The sequence below is a fragment of the Hesperophylax consimilis genome, chromosome 9 (assembly GCF_061612785.1).
Source record: "Hesperophylax consimilis isolate HC1 chromosome 9, BYU_Hcon_1.0, whole genome shotgun sequence".
NCBI classification, from domain to species: Eukaryota; Metazoa; Arthropoda; class Insecta; order Trichoptera; family Limnephilidae; genus Hesperophylax; species Hesperophylax consimilis.
In genome coordinates, this window is record NC_142844.1 from 38,175,057 (window position 1) to 38,199,813 (window position 24,757).

Below are 24,757 nucleotides of genomic sequence, written 5' to 3' on the forward strand. Positions count from 1 at the left end.
TAATTTTGAGGAGACAATTCCTAGCTGATAAATATATTTTTAAATCCTTTTCTGTATCGCGTCACCCTTTAGAACAAAGCCTTGATTATTTGTTCAATAACTTAAATAACGAAAAAAGATCGACAGATAAAAATCGACTTCCTCTCCTTCTAAAAAGTTTTCTTTCATTCAAATCTTTGTCTTCTTCCCTCCAAAATCTACAAAAAGATCCTATTTTTCCTATTTTCACCATCCCATTTGATTCTATCAATTATATTATCCCCAAATTTATAACTTCAGACTTCCGAACTGATATTTTAACCTCATCTAATCAAAATGTTGAGGAAAAATTTAAAAACATTATATCTTCTAAGTTTGCAGAATTTTCACTCATTTACACAGATGGTTCTAAGTCTGATAACAAAGATTGTGGAGCTGCGGTACACATTCCCAAATTCGATTTAGATTTGTCTTATAAATTGCCCAAAGAAATTTCTATATTTACTGCAGAATGCTTCGCAATTGAACAAGATTTGAGTCAAATCCAGCTTTTCAATATTCGACGAGCCTTACTGTGCACTGACTCACTAAGCGCAGTGTTGAAAATTTCCTCAAATATCCATAAACCAGAAGACTATATTATTTATAATATCAGAAACACCCTTAAATCTTTAAATGAATTAAATTTCGAGACAATATTGGTTTGGGTCCCTGGCCATTTGGGAATTGAGGGTAACGAGAAAGCCGATTCTCTAGCTAAACTTGGAACAATTTCTGGCTCTAATCCTTTAGATTTTAGAATTCCTATCTCTGACGTCATCCCAATTCTTAAATCCAACATGATTCGCTCCTGGGAAGAAAATTGGACTCATACGAAAACCCGAACTGGTGCTTTTTATGCTGGAATACAAAATCATATTCCAAGTAAACCTTGGTTCCACGGCAAGAAAAAATCCAAAAGATTTATATCCTGTATCTCGAGAATGAGAATTGGTCATTGCTCTATTGCATCCCATTTGTTTAAAATCCGGGTCCTAGATAGTCCACTCTGCCAGTGCGGCATGGAAAATGAGACTCTTGATCATGTTTTTTTTAATTGTAAAAATCATTCATCTTTCAAAGGCATTTATCGTTTACTTATGAAAATCACCCACCAATCTCCTCTTAGTATTCCTTATTTACTTTCTCTCAACAATTCTCGCATTTTCTCAGTTCTATACAAGTTCATAGACTTGAATGACTTCAATATTTGAGATTTTCTATTCCCGTATAGATTTCCCATAAAATTATAACCATCTCCCTTAACTTTAACGGCACATAGCACTCTCTTTAGGGTGAATTGCCTAATACAAAAAAAAACAAAAAAGTAATTAGAAACGATGAAAAAAAAATTTAAACCTAATCTTTCATCACTTTTCATCACTTTCCATGACTTTATATAACTTTTTAAAGATGTGATGAATTATCATTTTGATGATTTATCCGGTCACTATTTGTACAGCGCTCTTGGGGTGATTTTTCACGAAAACGGCGCGATATTATTATTTTTACTTCAAACGCCATTTTTAGGGGTTTTTACAGATGAATAGTAAAAGTGATGTTTTAATACAGCATTTATTTATTATACACTAGCTATACCCCGCCACGCGTCGCTGAGGCTCAGTCTGTCTGTGCAGATAGATAAACAATGTGTGTGCTTTTACGTCTAACAGATTGCGCTATTTAATAAAAATGCTTGATCTTACCATGTCACAGATGACATCTATATGATATACGCATATAAAATGCAACGTTGTATTTACTATATCAAAGTTATCGGTGAAAAAATTTTGGAGATTTCTGATTTCGACCAAACAAACGTGATTATTTATTTAGATAGCTTTGTTTGGGTTGTAAATGATTAGGAATAAGGTCTTGACATTATGAATTCTAGGATAAACGTCAAATCTTCTCTAGTTTCTATAAATTTAATCTCCATGTATTTTATACATAAACCTTCCGGAAAAATATCTCTAAATGATAGTGAAAATCTCATAAAAATCCGTTACGTGTTATAGAAAAACTAGACAAAGACAAACAGACAGACGCGTAGAGTGGCGTTATTTTATACTGTTTAGTTAGAGAATAGATAATGCAGATTGGTTGATGGACACACGCATATTCGCATGTTAAAATTTTAAAGCAATCGGTTAAAAACTTTAGGAGACTTAAGATTTTGAATTTTATTTATATGTAGTATTTATGATTTTTTTTTTAAATTTTGTTTACACCACTTTATTGAGTTGTATAGGTCGAACGGTTTCGGTTGCACTCAACCTTCTTCAGAACAATGGAAATATAAACAATTTTTTTCGTCTATTTTTTGCCACAATTTTTGTGCTTTCTTCGATAACTATACAGTATTTATTATAAATAACTAAACTGCCTGGGTAACCATTTTTTATTTATTTATTAAATGATAAATTAAAGATGTCCACTGACTCGGTATAATTATTTCCCTACTATAAGTATTCTGGGTAATGAGGAATGCATAAGGTAGTTAGTACTAGAAATTCTTCACTGAAACAAATTACGTAGTAGAATCCGAAAGCTTATCAATGTAAACAATTCTGAACTATCAAATACATCATTTAAATTTTTATATCGAGATACTAAGTCAGTGAAAATCCTTTCGTCAGACAATTTAAGCATATTCATTTCATTCAAAACGTCTAGTTTAACAACATTGCTGGAATACTCATTTTAAAACATAGAAAACGTTGATAATAATATTTTGTATTATTTTGATAGCTTGTACGTGAATATTGTAATGTGGGTTCCAGACGTTAGAATTGTACTCAAGTTGATTTCAATAGCTTGTACATGGATATTGTAATGTGGGTTCCAGATGGGAGAATTATACTCGAGTTGACTTCAATAGCTTGTATATGAATATTGTGATTTGGGTTCCAGACGGGAGAATTGTACTCAAGTTAACTTTAAACAAAAGCAAAATATATCTAATATATTTAATACACTTAATATTATTGCAATTTCTAGTTTACCTAATTATAAATCCTAACATTTTTAAGCCCTTGTTAGAGATTTACGTTGCACATATATATTTATATATAAATAATATATTTAATACAAGATTTATATATATAAATCAGCTGTATACTCGTATTTTTATTAAATAATTTATTTTTAAAGAAAAAAAACTTAAATAAATTTCAATTCCATTGCCAGCAACCCGGCTGTTTGCAAAGTATTTTTTCTCGTTACGCTTTTCACTAGAAAACGTGTGTTCTATTTAACATAAAATAATAAAATTACAACATTTTTGCATTATTTTTCAATCAACTATTTGTCTTAAAGATTGACCTACAAAATAATGTGAACAACGGAGAAATGTAAAAAAAAACTTTACTTTTCCAAGCCAAGTTATCCCACGGATTATTAAGTAGTTTAAAAAATACTAAAATAGTTGGTTCTAAAATAATGCAAATTTAATACTTGCAACAGCGCAGAGAAAAGCGAACACAACCGCTAATCTGTGACCAAACAAATGAATTATCCTCTAAAAAAAGTGGTGGTCGTTTAAAATGAGGCCAGTGTCACCCGTGGTGGCGCTTGCAGCTAGATTTTGGCCGTAAATAACGCTATCTGACCCCTGCGTTATGCGACACACAACTCGAGCTTCATGCTCATGCCTCATGCTTCATGCTGAACACTTGTATTTAATTATTATTACATTATTTTAATCATAAATAACCACCACAATAGTGAATACACGCTGTTATATTATATACACAGAAGGTAAGGGCGGTAATTAATTGTTGGAAGAAGTTGAAAGCTGTAACTGTTTCATCATTGCCAATATTTTTGACTCTAGTCATTTCTTACCTACGTTGAGTTTAGGTAATTATTCATTTGATAATTGATAAGATACAATTTATTGCAAAAGCAATTATTTAAAAATCTAGTACTATTTATAAGAAGATGTTCTTCTTGGATTGCGGAAATAAATGTAGTGTAAAAATACGAATTAAGAAAAGAAGACATTCAATTATTAGAGTTTCATTTCAATATGAGCGCAGACCAGTGAAAAATTACGGGATATTATAATTACAGGATTTTTGATGCTTTAAATATTTATAAATAAATATAAATAAGTTATAAATAAATATTTACTCAGAATCATTTACTTTCAAAGACATAATTCACCTTTCAAATGTTAGTAAACTTAATCTTATGTAAGCATCTTTCAAAAATTTTTACAAAAGAAACACACATTTAAAATAAGAGAATATTAATTGATAAAATAATGTTTTTAGATAATGTATCGGCTGGCTGATATGAATTATACTCATCAGTTCCAATTTTGAATGCAATGCAAATTCACTCACTGCAATGTAGTGACTGTCCCGCGTTTTACATAGGCAAAACAGCGCGTAATATTAACACGCGAGTCAAAGAACACCTAAGATGCTTAAACAGTAATGGGTTCTCCGAATTTGCAAATCATCTCATAGCAACCAACCATACGTTTGACAAAAATACTGGCGTCAGTCTATTACATAAAAACGGAATAGGTCTTAGGTTAGATAACTTAGAGGCGCTAGAGTTAAGGAAAGCCAAAAACGTCAATAGCAAAGGCATCAACAACCAAATAAACCTAAATAAAAGTCCTATACTCAGATTGTTCCCTATTGACAAAGAGCACTCGCCTCTCAATCTCCCACCTATCCCTACCTCTTCCACTGTAGCTCAGACTGTCCACTTACCGTGATATCAACACATGTTAATCTAAATTTTAGATTTTTAGTATTATACTGCCCTGATGAAGCTACGGTTGTAGCGAAACCCGGTCGGCATTAAGTATTTACCTATAAGTGATGTTTACAAAGTTATTGTTTAATTTTAAATTATAATGTCACATCACAAAGTAACCGCTTCATATGAAGAAAAAAAAATAATTTAATTCTTTCACGAGAGATAAGTAGTTTTTATCGTTTAAAGCAATTTCGATAGCTGTCTTCTGAGGATATTTCAATTTGATTATATCTAAATCGATAGTAACCCACTAAAAATATCGTGGAAGGATTTTGTATATAAAAATATCCTTGCGAAAATATGTAAATTTATATTTGATCGCCTCGTTAAAATAAAATTTGAGCGAAATGGCGGGATTTTTATGTTCGTTTTATTCGGGAACTCTTTTATTATTTTGTTAAAGACGGGGGATAAAATAGACGACGCGTAGTGGAGATATTCTGGGAAACGTTCATTATCTCTGCTACTACGGGCTTAAACAATATTGTGCAAGGCAATCGCGGTTCTCTCTTTGAATTACCTGACTTCTTGTACTCATATTATATTTAAGCGTCACAATATATTTTTCGTTAGCATGTAAAATTCAGAGACAAATTTTAATAATTGTAAATTGTATTACAATTTCCTGTACTATTTGCTATTTACAGATGTATGGCATGGTTATTTTAGGTTTTATTTCTTTCGCCTAAAAAATGCAGTAAATTGTATATGAAGAAGTCGTCAAGCAAACATTTTAAAGAGCAACAAAATCGCAGTTTACGGAAGAAAAAATATCGAGATAAAGCGAAGGTGCAGTAATCGTAGAGTTAATCCGATGTTATTCTTCTTTGACATAGCTGAATGATTAACATTTTTAACGGCCTCAAAGCACTCAAACTTTTGTTAAGATTTTATTGAAATACATGTTTTTGTGCGATTGTCACACCGCAGTTTTTGCAGTTGAAAAAAAAAAAAAAATTATAAGCAATAATTATTAGCCTGAAACACTCATCCACATTGAAAAATCTTCTGATAAAAGATACATGACGCCAACGGGACTTGAACCCGTGTCCTTTCGATTTCCGGTCGACAGCTCTTACCACTGAGCTATGGCGGCTCATCTCTTATCCGCGAAATAATTCAATATATACTAGTGTTTCATTCAACAATTACTGCTTGTTACATTTTTCACCTGAAACAACCAACTTTATTTTATATGAGAAAGGCATTGTAAGTCCTAACTCTCTCACTAGATGGTGTCGAGACAAATTGTCTACATTTTTTGGTGAAGATACTAGAACTTGTGAAATATTAATAATTATTTTTTTTTGACAAACTCATGTTTAAGACAAGATTTTTTATGCATAGCACAAAGGGTAACAATTATTTTATAAGCAATGTGGATGAGTGTTTCAGGCTAATAAGTATTGCTCATAAAATAATTGTTACCCTTTGTGCTATGCATAAAAAATCTTGACTTAAACATTAGTTTACCAAAAAAAAAAAAAATAACATTTGGGTAATACAAAAAATGTCTTTACTAGGTATTTAACCACAAATCCTATTTGTGTTCATTAGAAAGGTAAACTTCTAATTATCTCTCCAATTTGTACAAAAAATTATAACTCAATTATCTTTAAAGAAAATCGACCATATTTTTTTCGAAAGACACGAATCCCAAGGCAAATATATATTTAAAAATACTTTTAGCTTCAAAAATTTTACAGTAATTATAATATTATGTGGTTTTTCATTGCTCAGAGATATTTCTTATGATTTATTATTTTTATTTTAGTCATTTGTATGTTTAAGTTTACAAATTACCAATTTATTGTAACTTACATACTATTACATTTTATTTAATTTAATGCGGTTCTAACAATTTATTTTGAATTTGCTAATTGGTGCAGATTTTAATATTTCCCTTAAGAGCGCATTATAATATTTCATCTCTTTGTAGAAACTGTTTTACATATTGGCTTTGTCCTTTTTTGGAAGTCTGAATTAAATGCACGTCCTTGTATATCTGTGAATGTCTTTATTCTATGCAAGTATGTATAAAAGTATTTTAGTAACAGGTTGCTTATTAATGTTGAAAGATAATTACATTCAATGTCTGCATCTGTTACACTGTTAACCAATTTAGCTCCTTTAACATTATAGTTACTATAAATTTGTTTCGCCTAAGCACTATTATCTGTGCTCTATTTTGATAATAAATAATATAACAATAAATAAAAATAAAACTTTATAAAATGAATACAGAACAACATAGATATTATGTTTCATTTACATGTATATACTATACAGTATACAGGAAAACCAATTTTTAAATTGCAGATGGCATGAAAATAAATTAAAATAATAATATATGTACATAATAGATAATTTACAAACTAAAAATGAGAAGAATGTAAAAAATACGCAATCGCTCCTATGAGATTAGATAATAATATAATGCTGCGTAAAAACATCAATCTCTTCATATTATTTAGCAGTATAATTGTAAGAACGCGAGAAATAGGTGCAAGCATGTGGTATTTAGTCACGAAATTATTGCTGCAGAATATTATTTCATACTAGGTTTATAATTTATGTTGAAAAATGTTAGTTACAACCATAATATACGTGAAATTCGTTTCTACGATCTGTGGTTACAACAAAACATGAACTAATTCTATTTATATGGGTTCTGTATCATATTACTAAAGGTTCACAGTTCAATTGTCTAGTATTAGATGACCATTTATTTTTTTATTAGGTAATTTGATCAGTCTTTACAAAAACTTGAAGCATTGATTAACTGGGGCTTGGGTTAGCAATGGGTTGAAATCCAAAAGTCCATGTCGCAGTCTTTATAGAATCACAAACAAGTAAAGCTTCTGTTGTTAAATGACGCGGGAATTTAGAATCTCAGTTGCCGCGAGTTTGCCGTTAGTTGGCCGCTGCACTTTTTACAGTAAATTCTTTGCTATTTGTAATTGATAGTTGAGCACTTAAGTTTTAGCAATTAATGTAATGGAGGATATTCTTTATGCTGCCGAGACAAAGGAAAATAAGGAAGAGAGCAATAACTTGGTATCGCGCTTTGAAAACAGGAAAAAAAACGTATTTCAGGGGTGGCTTACTTTATTTACAATAAGAAATACTTTTAAAATGTGACATCGCAAAACAGTTTCAACTGCTTGGTGTTAGTGGGGCTTTGGCATCTTTATTTTATTCCCCTGAATATTCCAGCTTGAAGAGGTTTTTGCAATTTCAAGAAGGTTTCATATCTTATGTTTTTCCAACATGCCTAACTCTGACATTGCGAATTGTGACACAATACTACATTTACCACTCCACTGGCTAACTATCAATCATTTCAATACAAAGCGATGACTTCTGTGAATGAAAATTCAAACAAGCCATCATCTTCATTCCAGTTCTTCTTCCAAATTTTCCCCCAATACTTTGTTTTAATAACACATAAATGTTTTTAGAAATCTCATGTCACTTTCCTCTTGTTTGGAAGGTCAATAATTGTAAAAAATGTGAAAAATCTCTTTTTGAACACCAGTACAAGTGACGTGTATTATAAAAATGGTTAAGTCCAAGATGTATTTATGAAAATTGCGTTTTTGTTGTGTCAAAAGGGTTCAAGCGAGAAAAAATCATACCGCCATTTATGTTAACTGACATTGTATATAGCGCGCAGTTTGTCTGCAAGCAATAGAGGCAGGTGGTTTATTTATGCGATAGAAGTACAACTGACAACAATGGCAGCGGGACTTGGAATGCCAAATGATTTGAGTGGTTTATGGAATATTTTATTCGATACTGGCGAATCTGTTGCAGGTAAGTGGTTAGATTTGATATTATGTTTCTGTCTGAAAACATATTTTATTTCATATTTTGATAGTCTGTTAACATTGAAATAACATCTTAAAACGTAACATGACATTAGACCCACTTTCATACTTTTCGTAAGTAGCCTTTAGGATGCATTAAAAAAATGGTTTAATAAAATGGGGATTTTTCGGGGCGGTTATTTTTTTTACAAGATTATTAAGCCCTTTTTTACATTAACTTCACACAGGACACCCTGAAAAAAATAATTTAAATAAGGGCCCAAATCATCTTTGGGGATGCTGTGTGTTTTTAGGGAAAATAAGGAAAGAAGCAGTTCTGGGATGGAAAAGGGTATGAGGCGTGGGTAGAAATCTGGGTTCGATGTGTTCAGGAGTGATGGATCGGATCGGAGAGTATGGATCCATCTCACCGCGGTGCAAAATGATGGGTCGGGAGAGTCCGGCTAGAGAAGTCAAAAGGCCTCCCTTAGAGGTGGGTCCTAGGAATACTTTTGTTATTGGGTACAGTGAGTATAGATACAAAGAAATACCTGGTAAAAAATACCGGTGACAAAATACTCAAAAATATTTAATACCGACCTGAGGATTGATTCAGAATAAGTTCTGAATTCTGCCCACATATTCCCCACAATTTTTTCTACGTTAGCTTGATTCCCCCATTAATTATTCGAAATCCATGGGGGGTGGGTTGTTAGAGAATTTCTATAAAACATAATTCCCTACAAAAAAATTCAAATGTGTACTTCTCCACACAATATTTCAAATCCATGGGGGGGAGGAATTATTGCGACTACTGTGAAAAAAATTTCCCCACTAACAAAAACTCATCGTGATTTCCCACAATAATTTTTCCAAATTCATGGTGGGGGGGGGGGAAATCTACGGAATTCCATGTTGAAAAATTCCCCACATTTCAAAAAATCATCATAAAAAGTACCAGTCGAAAACACCCATCAGGAATACCCATCAAAAATACCCATTAAAATAACCTATTTAAAATACCCATCAAAAATACCCATCAAAAATACCCATTCAAATAACCTATTTAAAATACCCATCAAAAATACCTTTCAAAAACACCTGGTAAAAGTACCTATTAAAAATATTTAGTACCGGTATTTCGGAAACAAGTATTTTGGAGATTTGTCACAAGTACAGTATCTCATGAAAATACCCGGTACTTTTACTGGGTAAAATAAATACGCCTCACCTCTAGTCTCCCTCAACCAGTCTCTCCCGATCTGGCCCGCCACGCAGTCGGTGAGCAAGTTACAAAACGTAGCAAACCACTTGGGGTGACCTATGGCAGAGTTGTTGGTTATCCAATAAATGGTTACCCGGGGCGGCGGTACCCACACCCGCCTCCCAAATCGCTGTCTTATTGTATGGTTTATTTTTATACTATATTTACTATAACTCAAAAAATTATACATCTTCATGAATTTCCACTTTTCAAAAACATCAATTGTCTTTTTTCGCCCTGTTTAATTTCCACATTTTTCCCGGTAGAGAATAATGTATTGTGACGTTCCAATTGTCTCAAAGTAAGCTACCACCTTGTACCGTATTACACGGCGCGGGCGGACAGACTACACGGTAGGTACATCCGGACCGCTTACCCCACCTGCGAACAACGCTACACCTGTGACTTCATTTAACAAGGATTTCTTATTAATCCGAGTTTTTACTGAGAAGAAAACTCATATTGAAATTTTTGCATTTTACGAGACACCCTACAAAACAAACGGGCAAATAAAGCTTATGTTAATTTGCATTTATACGTCACAAATTTTAATTTGATTTTATTTTACTAACATTTAAAATAAAAATTCATGAAAAATAATTATGTTTGTCACTGTCAATTTTTTTTTTATGTGAGTACCAAATGCTCTGGAGCCAGTGAGTCTATGGCATGCCTAATTGGGGTATGTTGTGTGGCTGAAGGTAGCGGGGAGGGTGAATTGAATTTTCAGATATTAATTTGGTGGTCTTTCACCAAGGCAATACTTAGAGTATCTTTCACTCTGGAACGTACCGCAAATGCAGTATAAAATACTATTTTTAGTTAATTAATTATGAAACAAAACAAATTAATTAAATAAATTTTACTTGCGCACGTCGGATATGAACCCGCCACAGCCGGATTCGTAGTCGAGAGCCTTTATTACACCTCAACCATAGAGACCGTCACAAATTAATATTAATTATTAACTTACTAATTATTAAATATCTCCCGAGTAAAAATAAATGCCGCCGAGGGGAATTGAACCCGCGCCTTCTGGTGTCCAGTCAGACGCTCTGGACCACTGAACCACGTCGGCTTATTTCCAACCCGCCAAATAATTAAATATATACTAGTACTTCAATCAACAATTACTGCTTATTATATATTTTTATTTTACTTATTTATGCTAGTTATCAATTATTAATACTAGTTATTAATCTTTAGCTATGTACGATGGGTTTAGTTATGTGCAACGGGTTGTAAGACAGATTAAGTTCAAATTTAATCTTTGTTACTTCCGGTCATAGTCTAATAGAGTTGATTTTTTGTCAAAATGACCCTGTAATAATTTTATTTTTTATCCACATCCTCCACAATAAAGCTGTACGTGGATGTTAAAAAAAATTAAAATCATCTCATGGTCTTTTTGACAAAGATTCAACCCGAGGTTACGGGATCAAAATCAAACATCCCTAAAAAAATGTTTATGGGTTTGCAGCCTTTTCGGCCAGTGTCCGAGGGTAAAGTGCACAAATTTCGGTAGTTGATTCTACTTGTACATTATGGTGGAACTAAAAAAGGTGAACAACTTTTTTTGAAATTCCGTTGTTCCTTTCCCCATAAAAAAATATTCTACCATAGAAGAATATTATTTTCTCAATACAAACAATTCAACTTTTGTACCTTAACAATACCTTAAATCGTTGAAATTTCAAAAAAACTTATTATTTCAATTGTAATATCACGTAGAATCAACTCGAAGTTTGTGTCACCCCCGTACACCCTGTATAATATAGGTACCCTCATGTATGAGTTAAATTATGTTAATGCTGCGGAATTCGTTACCAAAACACATTGAGAAGAGAAATAGTAAATTACTGTAAAATTGATTTTAGTTTTACATTGATAGTTTTGATTTAACGACACATCTTTCAAGGTAATAGGCATCATAAATTCATAAAATATATGTTCTCGTTCTGCTCCTTGATGGTTGATGCTTCTCAACAGAATCGTTGGTAAGGGTCCCTTTATGGACCCATAATATTCAATTGTCAAAAGGCACGTGGAACCTCCAAAGAAAATAATATAGAACATTAATCATGCGCACGTGGAACATCAAACATCACTAGAATGACCTATATTATTTTTATAATATTCGGTCGTAACAAACGTAATACCCTTTATGTGGTATAAAATATCAACATAGAATATTTTCATACATCTGGAGGATTTTTTTTCTCCCTCTTTTGATCTCCTATTGAACTCTCAAAATTCACTTGAAAAATCTGATGACCTGACTAGGTTGGTGAAAATAATAACAACTTAGAACTTAACATAACAGAAAATTCTACGTCCGATCCCGACCGGGAAAACCGATGAAGAAAAAAAGATTTTTATTTTTTTACGTACCTACTCAAATGTTGTAGGAATCAGATTATGGTTATGGTCGCTGACGAAGTTGTTGAACCCCAATATCGTGTAATAGATTCTAGTCCGAACTCCATTGCCCGCTGTTGAACCCGATCGATTCTTTAGCGACCTTGGGAAATTCCTCCATAAGGTAATAGCGGCCGCCAATCGTCACCCAATGAATTCTGTACGTCGGCGTATTGTTTTATATATAGTTTTATGTGACTCCTTATTATGACCCACAGTTGAAAGTGTAAGGACAGGGAAAGGGATTTATTAATGCGGGTCTTGATAAGGCCCACATTAATAACGCACTTAACGGAAAGCCGTAAAATTAATGTATTAAATTAAATTTCCCTATCAAACGCGACTTCCCACTATTTCACTTATCCCAAAGGATATCATATTACATATTGCACTCAACTATCGAGCGAATACACCGAATAGGGCAGGGGTAGCAAATTTCGACTCTTTGGGTTCATTATTTTGTTGGAAAAACTAAACCACACATGTGATAACAACAAGTTACCGCTATATAAAGTTAAGTTATTTAGTCCATACTAATATTAATCTGGGAATAATGGAAGACACAAAAATTTCAAATACATAACAAACAAAAAACTTTTTATTTGTAGAATAATACGATAAGTAATTCAATCTGGATTTGCACATAGATTAATAGCGAAAAACATAACCTCTTATTTTTATTTATTTTAGATTATGAAATATGAATATTTCGCTTTGTAAGTAATTACATATAAAAGCTCTACAGGATGTCCGGGGACAAAGTGCACAAACTTCGCGAGATGATTCATCACGACGGTAAAAGTAAAAAGTTAGATTTTTTTAATGTCATTAATTTGTTAGTATTAAAAAAATATTTTTTGTTGCAAAACAATTTATATTTTTTAAATGAAAACTACCTTAAAACTTCGGAAAGCAGTGAAGCAGGACAAAGCTAGCGTGACCAATGGCGTGACGAAACACATAACAATTGTAATTTTATATAATAAAACAACAAAAAATAATAAATTATCTTAAAAATTTTCTTCGTTTTGAAGACATTATAATTTTGTACACTTATCTTAAAATGTACAAGTTACAAACATATATTAATTAGATTCTCCGTTTTAAGGCTATTGGGAATGATATTTTAAATACCTAATACGGTTTACGCCTAGACTATATAAAGTTCCCAATCTACCTTAAGTTGCTAACTAAATCAAGAAATATAATTAAAAGAAAATAAGTGCCTGTCTAAATTTACATATAATCAATAAACGTTTGTGTTTGACTGGAATTTCACATCAAATTTCTGCGCCTTTTTCATACCAAACTTGAATTTGGATTGGAATCCCCAACCAAACTGATTTAATTTATTTGTATTGGTATAGCGAATATCTAGTATTTGTATGTTAAATTATATATAATAATATAAGGAATTCAATTTCACGTGATTTTAGAGGCAACTTTGAAATTTTTTTTTGAGTCTTTATCAAAAAAATAGGCTAGCTACTATTTAAATATGATGAAACGTGAAGTAAAACCTTATAAAAATATGTTTTTTGATACAAATTTTAATTTATACGAGAAGTTTGTGTTAAAATGCAAATCGGTCGTTTGTTATTTAAATTTACTCCCATCAAATACTTTTTTGAATCATGTTTATTTTTAGATATGATTTGAGATTTACAACGCCTAAATTATTAAGGACGGATATGCGCTAGGTTATTTATCTGTCTTTTAAATTATAAAATAAAGGCCATTAAGGAACTACGTTTTTTATGATTTTAGAAGCAAATTTAACAATTATTTACGAGTTAATAATATTATTAAAAAAAATTTTTTTTCGATTCTATGCGAATACGATGATATATAAAATAAAAATAACTATTTTATTGTAGTGGTACGCCATTGCTTGATTCGAACGGCATTCTAGAAAGTTCGACTTTTTCTAAACAAGCTTCTTGTATGTTATTTTATTTTTTAATTTTAGTTTGGCAATCTCTACATAGCAACCAAAATGTTCGAGAAGCTTCTTCACCTTATAAAAGCGATAGCGTGAAGGAACTCGACACTCAGTCAGCCATCAACAATTAGCAAGACATCGCGAGTGACAACCCGCGCCCCTACGCTGTGCGCGGGGCGATAAAACCCGGCCATGGACCATGGACTCCATCGGGATCAACACAGCGCCCTGGCCCCGGCCATCATCCCTGGCCAGCGCTACACCGGATCACAGCGCCCTGGTTCCAGCACATCTGACCAGCGCTAAAGCCACGCATCTAGACCACGCGGCATCCTCGCCGGTCTATGCCATCTCCCGCACAACCGCTGACCAGGTCCACCGCACCTTTCGGCTACCCTGTTCAGCACTGGAGCACCCGGAAGACCCACGCTCTTCACCAGTTCCTGATTGTCAACGAGTCCGGTCACCAGCAGCGGCGTCGACTCACTGACCTGCGCTTGACCAGCACTTCACCGCCTGCATCCGGAGTCTTCATCACCGGTCCTCAAGTCAACTCATATACGGCATCCTGACTCAAATAAAACACTGTGACCATCACATCATCTTTCAATTTCGTGCCTTCTCACCAGATCCTCAAAGTAGTGATTTATTTTTGGTGTATTATACATTATACCGTGATGAGTTGCCTCCTTCTTTAGCCAACGTTTCGAACAACATTACAGTGTCCATCATCACGCACCTGCCCTGATTATAGATACTGTAATGCTTTTCGAAACTGATTACAGTGTTCACAGCATCACAGTGTTCATTATCACACATCTGCCCTGATGATGACTGTAATGCTTTCCGAAAAGTTGGCTAAAGAAGATGGAAATTTTACCCCTATAAAACTTCGGGAAAGTTTAAAAAAAATTGATTTATCAATTTATCACATTGATCGTACCCACACTTTATGAAAAGTACCTACTTGAATCATGAATTGAATTATGAATTATCCTGGCTGCGCGGTTTGGTTTGATGTTGCGATTTGAGCGAAATACCCATAAAAAAACGAATAATTATACCGTACTTTTTATAATGTGTGGGTAAGATTAATGTGATCAATTGATCAATCATTTAAAAAATACATATTTTCTTGAAAGTAAAATAGAAGTAAAATTTCCTGGAAAACTATTGTCCCGCTATGAGAAGTGAGAAGTGAACAGTGAACAGCGTACGTGTGTTTTATCTTAAGTTTTACCCCCGTTTATTCTCGGGCCGGAAATGAGATCTTTCATTTCCTGTCTCCGGTTGACGGGGAGCAATTTACGTTCACGTCACGTGACATCTGGATTACATTATATATATGGAATAATTACTGTCTGTTCGCATATGGGTCATGAATATTTAAATGACCTGTTTACTTTTCCGACGTTTTATCAGGTACGAAGAGATATGTAATTGTTTATTTAGCAAACTTGTCCCCCGGGATGCCGCTATGCTACTGCGGTGATGCTGTAACGCTCACGGCAGCCAAAGCGGATTCCCAGAATGCGTTAATAATTAATTGTTGATACATGTAAATACAATCGGATTTTTTTCGATAAAATATTGAATGTGAATTTTTATATAGTTTGAAAAGGGAACTGGAATTTATTCAGAAACCTTTTAGCTTTTTATGAGAAAAAATAATATTGCGAGAGTTATTATATAACTAGAGAAAAATACGGACTATATTATTGTAGAATTGTGAAGATGAAAGTAGTAACAAAAAATATTTGTCTCAGAATCCAACGGATTTCAAAAGACGGTTACAGATTTATTTACCTTTAAACAGATTGCTAGTCGAGAGTCGTACCCGAAGGCAGTCAATTATTGGAAATATTCTATATTACGTCCGATTGCTTTTAAATAAACATATTCACAGACTTCCAAAATGCATGCATTAATAACAATTGCTAAACATATTTATCGATTTTGATAATAGAATAGAATGTAATACATTTTCACTACTATCTGACCCTTAGAACAAAACCAAATTAGCATCCCTTTACTTGACATCACACCGTCATAGATTGGAGGAGCTACTTCCTGTATGGTTATTTTAATTTCCGGCTTCCGCCTCAGCTAACATGGTTAATTAACGAGAGTAGCTGTGTTCCTAGTTCTCGGCTCCAAGCTCCCAGTCCGCAGTCTCACATTCCATCTAACTATAAATCTTGCCGCCCCGAACAATATCGTTAAGTGCCACATTATTTATGAATTAACTATGATACTTAGCTAATTTATGCATTATAGTGCTTAGTATCAAATTAAGCCATTGAGAATCCAAACAAAGAAGCTTTAAAATGCTTTCAACTGTTCGTGGATTAACAAACTATCAAAAAAAAACTAAACAGTTTAAAACGCATCACATTTATCCGCAGTTGTTTAAAATTAGATTTTAGAACATAATAATTTAGGTTTATAACAAATTAAAGTTAAAGTGAAAAAAAAATTATCAATTTTCAATAAAGTCTTCGATTCCTTGTCTCCAGAGAAGCCTTTGAATGGATTGTTCAAGAAAAAATTTCGAAACTTAAAAAACTTTCACTAGAAGTAAAGAAAAATTGTCCTTTCTTCTTTCACACGGACACGCCCATGATACATTTCTATCAGTTCATCACTTCAGTGGATATAATGAAAGAAACTGCAATAAATCTACCTTTGATAAGATGGATGTTGCAAAACGAACGTGAGCGCTTGCAATCAATAATCTCCCAGCGCGTTTTTACGATAATGCTTTTCTACAGAATATTAAATAATTTCTCTTTTCGGGGAAATGATTTTCCCACATATTTGTATTTAAGCAATATTGTGTTACAAACACGTCGATGGTCGTGTGTTAAGTGCAGTTTTAAGTAAAAACAGTAACGTGTTTTGTAAAGCACAAATTTACATGACTCATTTCACCTAGAATTAAATCAGATATTTATATTAATTTTGTTGCTTCACATTTAATGATTATCCTGGAGTATTCTCATAAATTGAATTTTCAAATTGCACTTAACATCGGAAACTACTTTTGAATAACAGATTCAGATGAACACAAAAGTGAACTGTAAATAATTTAAACGAGACTAAATGAAATAGTGTTTTTTGGAATTGGGTGATAGAATGTGTAGGAATGAACACTGTATTGAAGAAGGAAAAATAAGATTACCAATAGCTAACACATTAACTTACACGTATTTATACGAAGAAACACACAACACAATCACAATATAGTGAGTATCACTTATATACCTCGAGGTAATTATCGCAACACAACAAAACAAACGAACACGAATGATGTTCACTCAAGACAGTCTACCTCATTCTTTTGAAAGATTATGTACACGAAAAACACCAACGAATTGCTTGCAAGGTAGTTTTAATCCTTCTTCTGCACTCGAATTTGCACTATGTTCTTGCCATTGTTCCAAATTTCAAATATTTTTCTAGCAAGGTGATGGTTTGGGATAGGTAGGAACTGGATACATTACATCTCGGTAGGAAATAAGTGAATTCTCATTTCAGTGTTAAAAAATATACTGTGTTAATTTTTATATGAGTACCACACATCTGCTCCCAATTGTTTGGAGCCATTGAAACAATGGCATCCCTTATTGGTGTATCTTGCGAGACTGAAGATCGTGGGGAGGGAAAGGAGATGAGGCAGAAGAAGGTGGGAAAGTAACTGCAATATAGATCTGGTCTCCAAACATAGTTAAATCCATTTCAACAAGATGTCGTTTGGGATTGGTGGTCTTTCACTAGGGCGATCCTGAACGTTTTTGCCACTCTGGAACATACCACAAATATACTTTTACTATGTTATTTTATTTTAATAAATTGTGGATTATGCCTGATTAAATTCATAAACAGCATCGTAAATATTATTGAAAGCCCGAACAACCCAATTCATTAATTTTCCTTGGAATTCCATTGGAGCTTACATTAAAGCTATTAATATAAGGCGTCCTTTGTTATGTTCCAATAGCTCTTGTAATTGAAATATGAGGAGAACAGACGAGATTTTCATACAATTAATTGCTTGTCGCCAGACGAGAGCCTTTTGAGGCCTTAGCTTACCCAAACTGTTGAGTTTTGATTCATTTGTTATTAAATCTAAGCGTAAGGTTTTAAGGGGTCTTAGTTTAATTGCAGAGTTAAAACGGGTATATGATTTGTTGTTTTATTGACACTCTTGACTTTCCGTAGGACTGAAAATTGCAGGACTACGAACAGTGCGAAGGAAGCAGAGGAGTTGAACCAGAGATTTATTCATTTGTACTAGGTTTGTTCTCACTAGTCTTATATAAAGAACAATCCAGTTATAAAAACTAAATTGATGTTTAAAAACCTACTCGGTTAAAGGATACGTTATATGTAAATAAACAAAAAATATAAAATTAAATATAAGCTCGCTCAAATGACAAATAGAGGCAAGAGAAGCAATGGACTTTTTGAGCAATGGCAGAAAAAAAATATTATCGACAAAAATGTCTACTTCAGCACACTCAACCTAATTATACAGTCAAAATTTGGGTCAGAGGGCTAAAATAGGCTTTTATGAAGTCAAACCACAGGATTTAGGAATATTTATTTCAATATTGCTAAGACGTAAAGTAGTATCAGGATGGCCGTGAACTATTTTCTGTAAACATATTACGTCAGTCAATTGCCTTCTTATTGTAAGTGTATTAATCTTGAAGTAATGTTTTATGACAGTCTTAGCACTTTCTTAACAGATTGTACTGGACACTCACACCAGTGACATCGACTCTAAATTGCCGGTTGTCTCTTGGGGGTACCTTGGGTAAGGATTTGCAAATTAAATACAGACTTCACGAATATCATCGGACAACTGACTGATTGGGCCAGTTGCTTCTTATCTCTAAAAAGGATGCATGAGAGAATTGAGGAACCAAGAAAATATTTGAAATTTAATTAGTACAGTTAAGTCCCATTTGACGTATGATACTTGTCCGGTAATGAACCTCATAAAAGATTCGTCATCGTAAAATGTTTGATAACCGATATTTCCTTAATTATTTCAACTTTTATTTAGGTACATCCATCTATATTCATCGGTTACACAGATACTACAATATTTTCACGTTTACAATAATGTGGATAGTTTGAAAATGCTGTTTTATAAAATAAAATACTGCACAGAAGTTACGTTGCCTTAGGTCAATGCATCGGTGGGGCTACGGCAGGCTTGATTAGGATATATTGCAATTCGCCGGAAATAGAGAAGAGTAGGAGAAGAATGGTTAGTCCCATTTTGCATTTTGAACAATGCAGACAACACAATGATCAAATACCGTACAGTGCATAAGAGGAAGTTGTTAATTCGTGTCTTGGAGAGATACACGTAGGGCGGAAACTGAAAATCCGGCCAGTCCAGAGAGCTAGTGGTGAAAAAGACCCAATCTGAATCAAAAATTTCATCGATGTGCTGATGCCGAAGGATCGATGACACTAGTTTGGTACAATAATAACCGTTCTACCTGAAATATGAAATAAAGTGTGTATTTGTTTAAATTTTAATTTCTCTTTTGTTTTCGGTAATGAATGAATGGAAATTAACTCATTTCCCGAAATTTGATCGAGCTGAAACTTGTCAGTTCGACTCTATGTCGATGACAAAGCATTTTATGAGCTTTTGGTTGCAATCATGTACATAAACACGAACACATAAGCGAACTGCGAACCGTTACAAAGTGACCTAGATAGGCTTTGCAAGTATTGCAAAGTTAATTGTCTAGATATCAATGTTTCTAAATGTCTCACTATGACATTCACTAGAAATAAACATGTAATTAAGAACTCCCATTCACTCAACAATGAACCTGTCATCTCTAAAACGGAATGTAAAGACCTAGGCGTTTACCTTGATGGCAAACTTATATTTAATAACCACATCGACTCAATAGTTAATAGGTCGTATAAAATGCTTGGTTTCGTGCTTCGTAAAGTATTCAGTAATCCGCGTACAGTTGTAATCTTATATTTCGCATTAGTGAGAAGTACACTGGAATATACATCGCCAATTTAGAATACATAATATAAACTTTATATAGATCGTATAGAACGTATTCAAAACAAATTCAAAGAATATATATGACCTAATTCAACAATAACTTTGAGTGTATATTTGAAACTTTGCAGCAAAGACAAGCAGTAACTGACTCAATATTTATAATATTTCTATTTTTGAGACCGATAATTCGTGGTGGAATTCCATTATAATATATTATAATAAAACAAATAAAAAACTTTATTCCACTTAATTTTATTTTGACCGTAACCGGTTTCAGCTCGTCAAAGCCATCTTCAGACCAGTCTGAAGATGGCTTTGACGAGCTGAAACCGGTTACGGTCAAAATAAAATTAAGTGGAATAAAGTTTTTTATTTGTTTTATTATAATACAATATTTATACACAGAATTTTAAACAATGACATTGATTGTACCAAACTTCTGTCCCTTATTAACTTTAAAATACCTTTGAGACGTCCACGACATACAGTGCTATTCCACACGTTTAACCATAAAACAAATGCAGCATCTAATTCGCCAATTAACCGAGCACTTCATACTCTAAATAATTTTTGTCTTAACTCTAACATTGACATTTTGTCAGATTCACTGCCCAAATTCAAACGTGGCATCATGTCAATAATTTAAACTGTTCAATGCGCATACATACAGACACACACACATACACAAATACTCACACATACATTACACACGTCACACACACACCTATATACGACACACGTCACCTGGTATTTAAGGAATAAACAAACCACTTAGCAGACATTCCAAGGAAACAACAACAACAACAATCATAAACGTCAGACGACTATTTGAATGCTCCAACATTAATCTAATCAAAAGTGTAGTAAAAAGTTAAGTGGATCACTTCAGTTTATGAAATACAGTGTAGTTTTTCGCGCACTATCATCGCGTGATCTTAGATCCTCAACTGTAACACCCGAAAGTATCAAAATAGTGTTTTGAAATTAAAACAATAAACTTCCTACTAGATTGCACAGTTTAATCTCATTAAAAATTAAAATCATATAGACTGTATTTCGACAAGAAGCTATACAAAACAAAGAGAACAATAGTAAATAATTCACAGTTTTTCGGTGAAGATAAAAAGTGAAATAACAAAATAAAAAAGTGCTAAAAACGTTACAAGTGCAACAATAAACACATGTGTATACCCAAGAGCATAAACAAAATATAAACAAGTACTAAATGAACTTTACACAACTATATTTAAACGTATTCCTCAGCTCTCACCCAAGGTTCCATAGCTCAGTGGTCTAAAACGTCAGCACCGCTCTATTCTGTCGATCCTAGTTCAATCCTCAGACAGGCGAACAAAAAAAAATCTTTTTTTTTAATAAATATTAATAATAAATAATTAATAAATAATACTCAACCCAGAATATAAACTCTCACTTGGATTTTAAAAACAGCTTCACAATCAGCTACCATCACGGATTCAAACCAAAACACAACCTGTGTAACTGGTTTTGCCTGCCTATAGGCACTAGAGAGTGTGCCAGTGTGTTTGCCTACCAACAGGCGCAATCCTCAAAATACATAACCGGTGTAATTGATTTTGCCTGCCTTTAGGCGCTAGAGAGTGCCATTGTTTTTGCCCACCAACAGGAGCAACCCTAAAAAAAAAAAGGACAACACAACATGTCTAAATCTCGCAGTAAATTCTCCAGCGCGAAGAAAACCACATCTTCACCACAAACTAGCACCATGGACTCACCGTCGGCGACACATCAATCTATGATTAATATAGACAGTGAATCAATATTTGAATTCATCAATACGAAATTCGAGGAAATGAAGACAGTAATGCTCAATAAAATTGAAACAGAGCTGCAAGAAATAAAAAACTTCACGAACTTCATCAATGACAAATATGATGACATTTTACAAAAACTTCAACAAATCATGGACATTCCAAACACCGTCAACAAAATCAAGGAGGAACTAGCGGATAAAGAAATCAGATTATCTACGGTAGAAATCCACCTGGCGGATATAGAACAAGCAGCCCTGCTGAACTCCATAGAGATAAACGGCCTTAAATTACAGGACAACATATCCCCAGTCCACGCTGTTACACGGATCGCTGAACTCGCAGGCGTTACGATGTCCCCAGAGGATACATACAAAATCACAACAAACAAAACAAATGATCAAACAAAAATAACAATTAATTTTAAGGATACCACAAAAGCACAAACCATGTTAGCATCCAAACACAGTGACCCGATAAAAAAATTCAACGGAGAAGGAGCCAAATATGTTTATCTTAATGCGGCATTAACCCAATATTACAAAAATCTGCACTGGAACACCAGAAAAAGAGCCCAAGAAAAAGACTACAAATATGTTTGGGTAAAATCAGGAAAAATTCTCGTCAGAAAATCCAAAGACTCAAAGGTTATGGAAATAAAACACCTAAACGATATATCTAATAAACTGACATAAACACGACTGTACATCTAACACAACCTCACATCACATACTTACAAAAATACACACCAACATGGCAGATTACATGGAATATATAGATTCGGACAATCAACACTACTGTGAAAGTACAAATGATATTAACCTCTGGACTAAATTCACAAAAGAAAAACATAGAATCAATATATTACACCAAAACATTAGATCGATCAATAAAAATTTTGATGAATTTTTTATATACGTCCAACAGCTTGAAAATAATTTTGATGTCATTGTGCTGACAGAATGCTGGTTGAATGACAACTACATACCAAAAACAATCAAAAACTATAATACACACCATACAAAAATAAACAAAAACCAAAATGATGGTATAGTTATATACGTCAGTGATAAAAATAACACAACCATTCAAGAAATAAACATAATCGACTCCAACTGCATACAAATTACATATGGAAAAGAAACATGTATCCTAGCTATGTACAGATCTCCATCACAAATTTCTTAACTGATCTTAACAATACATTAAATGATCTCAACAAATACAAAAATATCATCATCATACGAGATCTTAATATAAACATTCTACAAAACGGACACCCACAAAACATAGAATACCTAGCAATACTAGCACAACACGGACTGGAGCCAATAATAAATGTCCCAACACGGGTCACACAAAACACTAAAAGCTGCATAGACCATATAATGATCAAGACAAAACTAAAAACCAAAACAGTAGTACTTGAAAGCACAATCACTGATCACTACATGAATATGATAGCAATAGACACCGAAAACACTACTTCGAAACAACATAAAATATTTACAAAAAAAATAATTGACTACTCAAACTTAAAAGAAAAACTCCAAAAAATAAACTGGAATACATTATACCAAATAGATAATGTCGAGGAAGCCTGGAATACATTTACAAATACGCTAACGCAAGAAATAAATAATTACACTACAATAAAACATATAAAACTTACACACAAAGCAAAAAAAATTAAACTTTGGATAACACAAGGAATATTAAACTGTATTTGTAAACGAGACAAAATTCACAAACAAATTAAACAAACACCGTATGACATGGAACAACTTAATTACTATAAAAGATATAGAAACATATGCACGAAAATTATTAGAGTAGCTAAGGAGATTTACTACAAAGAAAAACTTAAAAAAACAAACAATTACCCAAAGGAAATATGGAGAATATTAAAGGAAGTTACATACACACAAAAATACAAACAAAAAAATACTATCGAACATCTAAATATTAACTCGAAAAAAATAGATGCCAAAACAAATATAGAAATGATGGCAAACCACGCAAATAACTTTTTTGCAACTATAGGGAAAGTTTTAGCGAATCGTAAAAAACACAACACAAACACACTAACACAAACAAACAGATCAAACATCGATACCCAACCAACACAACACAGATTTATATTAAAAACAAGTTCGGAAATGGAAATTAACAAAATAATAAATACATTAAAAAACCAGATTGCTCCTGGATTAGATGAGATAACAACGGATTGCATTAAAATAATAAAAAATGAAATATTAAAACCTATAACACACCTAATCAACCTTAGCATAACACATGCCTGCTTTCCTAATACTCTTAAAAAAGGACTGGTAATCCCTATGTATAAATCCGGAGATAAAATGGAAATAACTAACTATAGACCAATCACTTTGTTAAACTCTCTATCAAAGATTTTCGAAAGACTATTTTAAAAAACCAAATAATAAAATACCTGGAAGAAAACAAATTAATCTCGGACAAACAATATGGATTTAGAGAAAAAAGAAGCACAAAAGAAGCTTTAGCAAGTACAATAGATTATATACATAGCAACTTAGATCAAGGGTTTAAATGCATAGCGATATATTTAGATTTGGCTAAAGCCTTTGATTTAATATCATCATGATAAATTCAACATAAATAAAATAAAATAACAATTAAAAACTTTATCTAACTACCCTAAAACTG